Source organism: Triticum aestivum, chromosome 6A, assembly GCF_018294505.1.
Source record: "Triticum aestivum cultivar Chinese Spring chromosome 6A, IWGSC CS RefSeq v2.1, whole genome shotgun sequence".
Classification (NCBI taxonomy): Eukaryota; Viridiplantae; Streptophyta; class Magnoliopsida; order Poales; family Poaceae; genus Triticum; species Triticum aestivum.
Window position 1 is genome coordinate 437,538,181 of NC_057809.1, and position 12,606 is coordinate 437,550,786.

Genomic DNA, 12,606 nt, shown 5'->3' on the forward strand with positions numbered 1-12,606 from the left:
TGCATGACCTGTCATTGCCACAGTAACTAGATGAAACCCACTAGCATGTGTAGGAGTTGATTGAGCCATATGTATGTGTTGTTCCTACCTTGCTATGCCTGCTATGCTTAGAGTTGTGTCAGGTCTGGTTCATCTGGGAGATGGGCTAGAGTGAAATGATTATGTCGGTAATGAGAGTGGTGTGGTGAACACGATTTGGTAAAGGTATCGATGAGAGGCCATGTAGGAGTACATGGTGGGTTGTTTCATTGAAGCCGACCCTAAGCACTGAGATCTGTATGTGTGATTTAAGAACCAGCTACTACCATGCATTGGGCCCGAAACCAATGGACCCTCTCGACTTCTTATTCACCCTAGCTCTCCGTCCAGGAGTTGCAAGTAGTTTCTGGTGTTTGTAGCCTACTGGAGGCCGTGGACAGCGCTGACCGTAGGGGTGGGCTGTGATGCGGTAGGTACGTGGCCGGGTGTACCGAATACCCGTTAGGTATCTCGGGAACCCTGTTCACATCGTTCGGGGCCGTATGGGAAACCTCGGCCGGACTCCCTGCGGATGGAACCTGAATAGGCGATAAACCTGGACTGGAGCCTTAGGTGATTAGGTAGGTCGTGGCCGACACCCACGTTGGGCTTCCGCTTGAAGGTTGCCGAGTACATGTCGTGTAAACGACGGTAAGTGGTGAGAGCGTGTATGAAGAAGTACACCCCTGCAGGGTAAACATGATCTATTCGAATAGCCGCGTCCGCGGTAAAGGACTACTTGGTTGCCTATACAGTTCATAGACAAGTAAATGGAAACTACTAAAAGCCTCAAGATAAGTGTGAGTGCCGAGGATGGCTCTTCCGTAGGAAGACGGAGGTGGATCCTCGGTAGTGTATTGAAGTGGTGAGTAGTGGACTCGTGTGCGCAAAACTATTTCAAATTGGAGTATCGTAGGATAGTCTAGCCAAGAGTCAAAGCTGGCTTGCTGCAATAACTCCACCAACCCTTCTTGATACTATGCATGTATGTAGGATCTGATGTAAGTCTTGCTGAGTACCTTTGTACTCATGTTGCTATAATCTACATTTTTACAGAAGACGCTGCAACCCCTTCTGATGGGTTCTATGTAGACGTTGACATCAACGAGTAGGCTAAAGACCCAGGTGGTGACCCTGAGCTTGTGAAGGACCACGTAGTATAGCCAGGCTTTCCAAGCCTCTTTTATTTTACTAGTTGTCTGTACTCAGACAAGTTACTTCCGCTGTTGGCTTGTATGATTGTATGACTTGTATGTTGGGTCGTGAGACCCGTACCTTTGTGTGTATGCTATGTATGGCTCCCTGAGCCTTAAATAAAGTACTTGTGTCGTAGAGTCATGTTGTGATGCTTCGTTGTATTTGCACATATCGAGCATATTGTGTGTATGATTGAAATGCTTGGTATGTGTGGGATCTGACTATCTAGTTGTTTATCTTTAGTAGCCTCTCTTACCGGGAAATGTCTCCTAGTGTTACCGCTGAGCCATGGTAGCTTGCTACTGCTCTGGAACACTTAGGCTGGCCGGCATGTGTCCTTCTTCGTTCCTGTGTCTGTCCCTTCGGGGAAATGTCACGCTTTGAGTACCGGAGTCCTGTTAGCCCGCTACAGCCCGGTTTACCGGAGTCCTGCTAGCCCAGTGCTACAGCCCGGACCCACTTGCTGATGACCGACACGTTCGAAGCTGGGTCATGGATGCCTGTCCCTGTAAGTCTGTGCCACTTTGGGTTTACGACTAGTCATGTCAGCCCGGGCTCTTTATCATATGGATGCTAGCGACACTATCATATACGTGAGCCAAAAGGCGCAAACGGTCCCGGGAAAAAGGTAAGACGACACCCGTGGGAATACCGTGCGTGAGGCCGCAAAGTGATATGAGGTGTTACCAGCTAGATCGATGTGACATCGAGTCGGGGTCCTGACAATGTATCCTGGCGGTTTACCGCTAGATGGGTCACAATGCCCAAAGATAAACTTTATCATGAATTTTAACCAAAGTTGGTTAGAATAACAATCATATATACCTGGAAAATATTTCATACCTGTGATATTTGATCACATGGTTGATTTCATCCAACTAGTGTAGTAAGGGCCATAACCTAAGACTTTTGGATACTGGTAGTTATCATACTTTGGCGGTTGAAGAACGAATCACCGGGCTGGGTTAATAAACACCGAATATTGACTTTGAGTCCTTGCTGGCGACTTGTAGTCGAAAAAATCAGACCGGGTCAATAAACACCGGATTTTTATCTCATACTGGCGACTTATAGTCAAAACCAGACCGGGTCAATAAACACCGGATATTGTCATATACAACTCATAAGCTTTATAAACCTTAATGGCTCTCAGCCAGGTATTGTCAAAAGAAAAAAATTGCAAAAAGATATTCAAATCAAACAACAACAGAAAAAATCCAAGGCTTTCATAGGCCGCCAAGCCAAAATATATTCTTCAATGAAACTAGCATTAGCCACTGGAAGGTACGCGCTTTCCGTGAGCCGGCACTCACAATACCCAATCGACATTTTAACCAGGACAAGTTCAGTTCTTATTGAAAGATAGACTTGTCAGGAGTACGCGGGGGTCAGAGTTGCTATGAGACATCACAGGCCGATTTATCCAAGTTCCAAGGAAGGCGGCTTTATAGCCTGAGCTTCTCCTTGCTATCCGTAAAACCATGCTCTCTCATGATATCCATCATTTTAACCTTAACAAGTTCAAATATGACTGTTGAGAGTTTGATGGGTCAATCAGGATTATCTGATGGAGAAGCAACTGGCATACAGGCAGGATAACCCGGGTTTTTAGGTGAAGACACCTGGCTTCCAAGTCTGGCTTTTATAGCCTATCAAAAGGTTATGAACTCGTTATTCTTTAGAACAAAAGAGCCCCCTGGTGATATTGTGAGTTGTGCTCAAGGGGTACCCATGTTTGAGCCGTGCTTTTGCCACAGACCCTCTTTAGTCCCAAATTTTATTCATGTATGTATACGGCTTATAAGCCGGATCAGAGGGCCATTAGAATTGTGTTGTATAAAGAAAAAGCTCCCAAGTCATGGAAGACTTATTAATCAGAGATGAAAAAAATGACAGAGGCCCTGCTTTAGCAGGGATGCTAGCTTTATTATATTGATCATAGTATATACACTGTCAAAATATGTACATTGGAAGAGTCGGTGGCTCGGGTATAGTAAGGCCTAAGTTGAGTGATATTCCAGGGCTGGCAGGTCTCCTCCTCCGACGTGCGTGAGTCCTTGTGGTCTCGAACATCGACAAGATAGTATGACCCGTTGTTCAGATTCTTGCTGACCACAAAAGGTCCTTCCCAAGGTGGGGATAACTTATCAATATCTGTCTAGTCTTGGATAAGCCGGAGCACCAAGTCACCTTCTTGAAAAACTCTGGTTTTAACCCAACGGCTGTGATAACGGCGTAAGTCTTGCTGATAAATCGCCGAACGAGCTGCTGATATATCACGCTCCTCATCAAACAGATCCAGCGCATCTTGACGTGCTTTTTCATTGTCAGCTTCAACATAAGCCGCCACACGAGGCGAGTCATGACGGATGTCACTAGGAAGAACTGCCTCTGCTCCATAAACCATAAAAAAAGGTGTGTAGCCTGTAGATCTGTTTGGGTGGTGTTGATGCTCCATAACACGGAAGGTAACTCCTCTACCCAACAACCTGGCGTCCTCCGGAAGGGAACCATAAGCCGGGGCTTGATACCCTTCAAGATCTCCTGATTTGCTCTCTCAGCTTGACCATTGGATTGAGGGTGAGCCACTGATGATATATCGAGCCGGATATGCTCTCGCTGACAAAATTCCTTCATAGCACCTTGAGAAAGATTAGTGCCATTATCTGTTATAATGTTGTGTGGAAAGCCAAAACGGAAGATCACCTTCTTCATGAACTGAACCGCCACCGTTGCTGCGTCACACTTACTGACCGGCTCTGCCTCTATCCATTTAGTGAACTTGTTAACCGCCACCAATAGGTGGGTCTTCTTATCCTTGGATCTTTTGAAAGGTCCAACCATATCAAGCCCCCAGACTGCAAACGGCCAAGTAATTGGAATCATTCTCAATTCTTGAGCCGACACATGAGCTCGTTTTGCAAATTTCTGACATCCATCACACCTACTAACAAGGTCTTCTGCATTGGCATGAGTTGTTAACCAATAGAACCCATGACAGAAAGCTTTAGCCACAAGAGATTTTGAACCGGCATGATGACCACAATCCCCTTCATGGATCTCTTGTAAGATCTCATAGCCCTCTTCTGGGGAGACACAACGTTGAAACGCCCCTGTAACACTACGGTGATGCAATTCTCCATTAACAATTGTCATTGACTTAGACCGCCGAGCTATCTGCCTGGCTAAAGTTTCATCCTCAGGTAACTCGCCTCGGGTCATGTAAGCCAAATAAGGAACTGTCCAATCCGGGATCACGTGCAGAGCCGCCACCAACTGAGCTGCTAGGTCAGGAATGGCTAAATCCTCCTCCGTAGGTAACTTGACCGACAGGTTATGTAAGACATCAAGAAATACATTAGGCGGCACCGGTTTACGTTGAGAACCTAACCAGCTTAAGGCATCCACCGCTTCATTTTTCCTTCGATCAATGTGATCCACTTGATAACCCTTAAAGTGACCAGCGATGATATCCACCTCTCGTCGATAAGCTGTCATGAGTGGATCCTTAGAATCCCAAGTACCAGAGACTTGCTGAGCCACCAAGTATGAATCACTGAAGCATTTAACCCGGCTTAAATTCATTTCCTTAGTCATCCGAAGGCCATGGAGTAAAGCTTCATACTCAGCTGCATTGTTAGTACAAGGAAACATCAAACGAAGAACATAACAAAATTTATCACCTCGAGGGGAAGCAAGAATAACTCCAGCCTCCGAGCCCTCCAATTGCCTGGACCCATCAAAGTGAATCGTCTAATATGTGTTATCCAGCTTTTCCTCAGGCATCTGCAGCTCTGTCCAATCATTGATGAAATTCACCAACGCCTGAGATTTTATAGCCGTGCGAGGCACATACTTCAACCCATGAGGTCCAAGCTCAATAGCCCACTTGGCAACCTGGCCAGTCGCTTCTCTGTTTTGGATGATGTCTCCCAAAGGAGCAGAACTGACCATAATGATGGGATGACCCAGAAAATAATGCTTAAGCTTCCGGCTTGCCAAGAACACCCCATATACGAGCTTCTGCCAGTGTGGATATCTCTACTTGGACTCAATAAGAACCTCATTGATATAATAAACCGGCCTTTGAACCGAATGCTCCTTGCCTGCCTCCTTTCGCTCCACTACAATAGCCACGCTGACGGCCCGGGCATTAGCAGCCACATATAACAACAATGGCTCCTTATCAATAGGGGCAGCAAGCACCGGCGGCTCAGCCAACTATTTTTTCAGATCCTCAAAGGCTTGGTTAGCAGCGTCACTCCAAACAAAATGATCTATCTTCTTCATCATCTGATAAAGAGGCAGAGCCGTCTCACCTAGTCGGCTTACGAACCGGCTCAGAGCCGCAATACGACCCGCTAGTCGCTGAACATCATTGATACACGTCGGTTTAGCCAGAGAGGTAATGGCCTTGATCTTCTTCGGGTTAGCTTCAATGCCTCTGTCTGAAACCAGAAAACCCAAGAGCTGACCTGCTGGCACACCAAAAACACACTTGGCCGGGTTAAGCATCATCTTGTATACCCGGAGATTGTCAAATGTCTCCTTTAAATCGTCAATCAGGGTCTCTTTCTTTCTTGATTTCACTACAATGTCATCTACATAAGCATGAACATTGCGCCCAATCTGGTTATGTAAACAATTTTGCACACATCTCTGATAAGTCACCTGGGCACTCTTGAGCCCAAAAGGCATTGATACATAGCAGAAAGCTCCAAAGGGAGTTATAAATGTTGTTTTCTCCTGGTCCTTAACTACCATCTCGATCTGATGATAACCAGAATAAGCATCCAAAAAACTCAAACGCTCACAACCCATCGTAGCATCAATAATCTGATCAATACGAGGGAGAGCAAAAGGATCAGCTGGACAAGCTTTGTTTAAATCTGTGTAATCCACACACACACGCCAAGTGCCATTTTTCTTAAGCACCAGCACCGAGTTAGCCAACCACTCAGGATGAAAAACCTCAACAATAAACCCAGCCGCCAGAAGTCGGGCTACCTCTTCTCCAATAGCTTTCCGCCTCTCCTCATTAAACCGGCGAAGAAACTGCCTAACCGGTTTAAATTTCGAATCAATATTAAGAGTGTGCTCAGCAAGTTCCCTCGGTACACCTGGCATGTCAGAAGGCTTCCATGCAAAAATGTCCTGGTTCTCACGGATGAACTCGATGAGCGCGCTTTCCTATTTTGGATCCAGATTGGCACTGATTGTGAACTACCTGGATGAGTCGCCAGGAACAAAATCAACCATCTTGGTATCATCTGCCGATTTAAACTTCAAAACCGGGTCATGCTCTATTGTGGGCTTCTTCAGGGACGTCATATCTGCTGGGTCGACATTGTCCTTGTAAAACTATAACTCTTCTGTCGCACAAACTGACTCGGCATAAGCCGCATCACCCTCTTCACACTCCAAAGCAATCTTCCAGCTTCCATGTATTGTGATGGTCCCCTTGTGACCCGGCATCTTGAGCTGTAGATAAACATAACAGGGCCTGGCCATGAACTTAGCATAAGCCGGCCGGCCAAACAAAGCATGATATGGGCTTTTGATTTTCACCACTTCAAAGGTCAATGTCTCCGACCTAGAATCATGGTCATCTCCAAAAGCAACCTCCGGAGCTATCTTACCCACTGGATATGCCGACTTACCAGGAACCACACCATGAAAAACGATGTTTGACAGCTTAAGATTTTTGTCTGTCAACCCCATGCGACGGAAGGTCTCATAATAGAGAATATTAATGCTGCTTCCTCAGTCCATGAGTACCTTGGTGAACTTATACCCTCCAACCTGAGGTGCCACCACCAATGCTAAGTGACCCGGATTATCAACTCAGGGTGGGTGATCCTCCTGGCTCCACACAATGGGTTGCTCGGACCAAGGCAAGTAACGAGGAACCGCCGGCTCAACAGCATTGACTGCCCTCTTATGAAGCTTCTGGTCACGTTTACATAAGCTAGTGGTAAATACATGATACTGCCCACTATTCAACTGTTTTGGGTTGGTCTAATAACCAGACTGTTGCTGCTGCTGACCCCCCTGATTACTTTGCTGGTTGTAACCACCCTGGCTGCCATGATTATTCTGATTTCCCTGAAACCCGGAATTAGAGCGGCCACCACCTTGACCCGGACCGTAAGAGCCGCCAGGACCGCCGCCAGGCCCGTGACTATTATGAAAAAAGTTTGAATTTTTGTACTCCCTCATGATGTTACAATCCTTCCACAGGTGCCTAGACGGTCTTTCCTTCGTACCATGTCGTGGGCAGGGCTCATTCAGCATTCGCTCAAGATTGACACTAGACCCGCCGGCTCTTGGCGGTGGTCTGCCCTTACGACGCTGTCCATTATCCTGTGCATTGGTGTTAGCCACAAAGTCAAAACTATTATCAGCCTTGCGCTTACCGTTGCCTCCCAGGTTATACTTCTGGCCTTTGATGTTGCCGCTCATCTTTCCCTTTCCTACTTTTTCATTATTAGACTCGGGATCTTTGGTACTATCAGAGTCAGCATATGTAACCAGAGCTGCCATGAGTGTCCCCATGTCATTGCAGTGACGCTTGAGCCGTCCTAACTTCTGCTTCAGAGGCAAGAAACGACAATTGTTCTCCAACATCAACACCGCTGAATCGGCGTTAATATGATCTGATGAATGTAAGATTGTCGAGACCCGGCGCACCCAATGGGTTGTTGATTCACCTTCCTCTTGGACACAGGAGGCCAGATCCACAATGGACATGGGTTGTTTACATGTATCCTTAAAGTTCTGGATGAACCGGGCCTTTAACTCATCCCATGACCCGATGGAATTAGCCAGGAGCCCCTTTAACCAAGTACGGGCCGTTCCTTCCAACATCAAAGGAAAGTATTTAGCATAGGCTGCTTCACTAACATCCAACAACTCCATAGCCATCTCATAACTCTCAACCCACGCTTCAGGACTTAAATCAGTGGTGTAATTGGGCACCTTATGAGGTCCTTTTAAATCCTTGGGCAGACGCTCGTTCCGCAGATCCGGTGCTAAACATGGCGCCCCCAAGTTTGTAAAGGTCAGACCCGGCTCCACCAACGTGGTTGGACGAATCGGAGTTGGTTGACGAGCCGCATACTGAGCCGCCAGCTCGGCCTCTCGACGGGCTCTTCCTTGATCCACCACATTCTGAGCATTAGCACCACCGCCCGCCGGGTCATTACCACGCGGCGGGTTATGATTCCGTCCACTGCTTGACACCGCCGGCTCATCTAAATGTCTGCTGTAGCTTCTGCTCGAGCGAGGTGTGGAATGAATCCTATCACGGCTGTAAGAGTACGCTTGCTGCTGCACCAATGCTATCTGAAGAAACTCTCTAGCCCTCCATGTCTCAAAGGCCGCTGGCGAGTCACCTTCCACAGGGATAGCCGCCAGTCAGGACGCCGCAGCAACCATGTTATCCAAAGGGTTGGAGTAATGACCCGGTGGCGTCGACATGTGCTGTGGCGAGTTATTGTTCTGTCGAGGCGGATCCATTATATGTGGCCGAGCCAGCGTTCCTGCCCCAGGCGCTCCGGCCCGGTTTACGGCTGCCGGGTTACTGGTTCCTACCCCTGATGTGTTAAAAAGATTCCTTGCTTCAATAGTCACCAGCAGACGACTCTGATGCCTTCTCCTCATCACTTCATTTGAAGCGTTCTGATCTAGCATGAGTCGATAAGATTCCGCTTGGACTCGCTGTGCATGTGCATCCAAAGCAGCCCGCTCCCCAGCCATCCTGGTATTTTCAGCGTTCAGCGCCTCCCTGGCCTGTGCCATATCATTACGCACCTTTGTAATCGCCGCATTATGTTGATCTTGATCCGCCGGGTTAACAACTGCCGTAATCAGTGCAGTCAGCTTGTCCAATAAGTCAGTTAAAACTTGAGCCGGCGGGCGCTCAGGGCCTCCTGCCCCGGCAGCCGCCGCCGCTCTGACCCGGAAACCAGCTCCGCCGCCGTTGATGAGTGTTGTATAGGCTGTGTACCGGCCATGAAGATTGCAACCCGGTTCGGCGGCTCACAGGGGTCCGGAATACTGTCGCCATCGGAACAGCCCCCAGACCGACCGTCTTGCAATTGGTACAACGACTCTGTCTCACCAGTGGATGACCCGCCATTGGAATAGACGACGGTCTCGTCACCATATGCTGATCTGTCCTCAGATCCCTCTCCATGGATAAATCCCACAAAGGCACGTTTCATGGCCGGCGGAATCCGGGCGGGTCTCGCACGCTGAGCCGTCTCGACGATGTCGGTGCAGATGTCCGACTCAGGGCCCGATTCGTCGATCTTGCCGATGAAAACGTGAATTCCGCCGAAGGGGACCCGGTACCCGTACTCTATTGAGCCGGCCTCGGGGCCCCATCCTGCATCGTCGATGTAGAGCCTGTCACGGCGACTCTTGGTCATCCGGCCCATGGTGTATCCCTTGATCCCTTCGAAGTTGCCTTCAAGAACTCGAAACCATCTTGCGATAGCCCCACGGTGGGCGCCAACTATCGTGGAAATATCACGTCAGATGTCCTAGAGAGAGGACTTAGTCGTGGAGCCATCGCGTTGAGGTTAGCTTAAAGGGGTTAATCAAGACAAAGGACGCGAGGAGTTTATACTGGTTCGGCCCCTTACGGTGAAGGTAAAAGCCTAATCCAGTTGTATGTGGAATTGCTAGGGTTTTGATGAGCGGGAGCGAATATGCTTGACCGGCTCTCGAATCTATTGTTTCTTGTCCTAAGTCGCCGCCGGTCGTCCCCTTATATACACGGGTTGACGCCCTGCGGCCTACAGAGTCCCGGCCGGCTCATACAACGTGTCCGGCTCGGTGACATATCTTATATGCCTTACATTACAAGTTTTACATACATGGCGGTTTATACCTATGGGCCTTAAGCCGCCTTCGGGTCTGGGCCCACTACTAAGCTTATCTATGAACCGTCGTGCAATCTTGGGCTTCATAACGATAAATCTTCATGGGAATGACCCGGCCCCTCCTGGTCGGGTCATATCTAATAGTTATATCCCCAACAAAGGTGCAAAAGGAAGTTCTGCGGAGGCCACATGCCAGACGCCAGGGACCCTGACATCTGGTCCTGGAGTCCGAGAAGGACTCTTGCCCTGTGTGCCAAACCGACTCTAAGGAGGCTCTTTCTCCAAGAAACGGCCCCAAGGCTCAACATATAAATAGAGGGGCAGGGCTAGCACCCGGAGCACATCAAGATTCACCAAGTCATGCGCCGACAACCCCACCCTCTCTAGTTTATCCTCCATCATAGTTTCCATTGTGCTTGGCGAAGCCCTGCGGAGATTGTTCTTTGCCACCACCGTCACCACGTCGTCGTGCTGCCGGTACTCATCTACTACTTTGCCCCTCTTGCTGGATCAAGAAGGCGAGGACGTCATCGAGTTGAACGTGTGCTGAACGCGGAGGTGCCGTACGATCGGGACGGATCGTGAAGGTGTACGACTACACCAACCGCGTTGATAAACACTTCCTCTTATCGATCTACAAGGGTATGTAGATGCTCTCCCCCTGTCGCAGCTATATATCTTCATGGATAGATCTTGCGTGTGCGTAGAATTTTTGTTTGTTTTCCATGCAACGTTCCCCAACACATTGGTTCTCCAACACCACTTCCATAGAAGAAGGGCAAGATCAAGAGGAAGAAGAGGAGGCTCCGCCACCACACGCACCACCCTTTCGGTCGGCATCATCTCCACTATGTTGCCTGCAACAGGGGCGCCTCCATCACCACCGCTGCCACCGCCATCACTGTTACCACCATCACCGCTGGTGCTGCCTTCACTAACACTGCCATGCCTTTTCCCTTCATCGGCTTCGATGTTGACTTGTAACTTGACCCTCTTTTTTATGTTTTCCCTTTACATGTTTCAGTAGTTGTACTTGTTCTCGGGGATATGGGTGGACTCTTTATGATTATAATTAAAATCCTTCAAGCGATCCAATATCTCTACTCCTATAAAAGACTCAGTTGGTGATGATGGTGTATCTGTCATCTGTCATTTATGACCATTAGATCTGCATCTAACGACTATGAGGTAAGTAGTGGCCCTTCTGCAACAATAGCCCACTTCTCTGCTCCAATATGCGGAAAACCCCTTAGTACCTTAAAACCAACCACATCCCCCTCACCTCATCAAAACAGGGCGAGGAATATATGTTTTGAGTGAAACATATTTTTTTTGTGATATATGTATATCAAAGCTAGAGCTTTCTTTCAAGTTTGTGAACAAGTATTTTTTTACTTTAGACCCGTTGCAAGGCACGGGCACATTGCCAGTCTTCTGTTTATGTTCGAGTTAGTAGCCTTGGCGAGTGTTGCGAGGAGCGCTCACACAACATTATCGCCTTCATTTGGCCGGGAAGCATATTACTACCGCTGTTCTAGGTTATGATGTTGAGATAATTCGAGGTTCCAATAATCTTTCCTTGCCTCTTGCAATTGGTAGGGGAGTAACGGAGAAACCTTGGTAGAGCCGCATCAATGGGGAAGCCCTTAATGAACTGTAATGATAACCTACGTGGGGATACTACGATGATGGCATGCGTGATACGAAGTCTACCTAGAGTAGAACATATTTTGTACCCGGATCCGCCCACTTATGCACATAAAGAGTGGACTAGAAATATGACGGAGGGCTATGCTTCGTACATGCTGCGCCGATCATATTAGTAGTGACTTCTCTTGAACCCTCGAGAACGCTTTATTACCCAAGCACCTTTTACTAACTTAGTATCTTTTTACTCATGTTTTTACCTTTCTGTTTGTAGTTTAGATAAACTCCCTTTTGTTCCTTTTCCCTAACAGCTTATAGAGTAGACTATTTCCAAACTTTGTTTTTAGGTGCGGAATGTCAGTGACAACGTAGTTGCGGGGTTAGTAGTGCCTTCATTTCCGCTCCTTATGGATTCGAAAGTGTTACAACACCATGTGCTCTTGCAGGACATCACCGATGAAGGAAAGTAGGATGGGCAGGGACATGTTGCCGCCTCACTATTCATCATCATCATCATCGTCCTCTTCGTCTTGATCCCTCTTCCTCCTCCTCATTGGATTTTCACATGTCTCGGACTCTCGTCACACCCGCTCTATCCATCGCTTTTTTATAGATATGAAAACAGATGTACATGTCCAATGCTGCGTACTTGATGTGATCTTCGTTTATTATCTTTCGTTGTCATGCTCGATGAAACCAAAAATGACATTTCTCCTGCTCGTGGTACGAACAATGAACCATGCCTCATATCAGGGTTAGCAGTGAATCACGATTGGAGGATGCCTTGTCCCTTGTCCGAAGGTCGAAGTAATCGGCCATGTGAAGGCATAACTGACATAGGACCTTCTGTCATTTC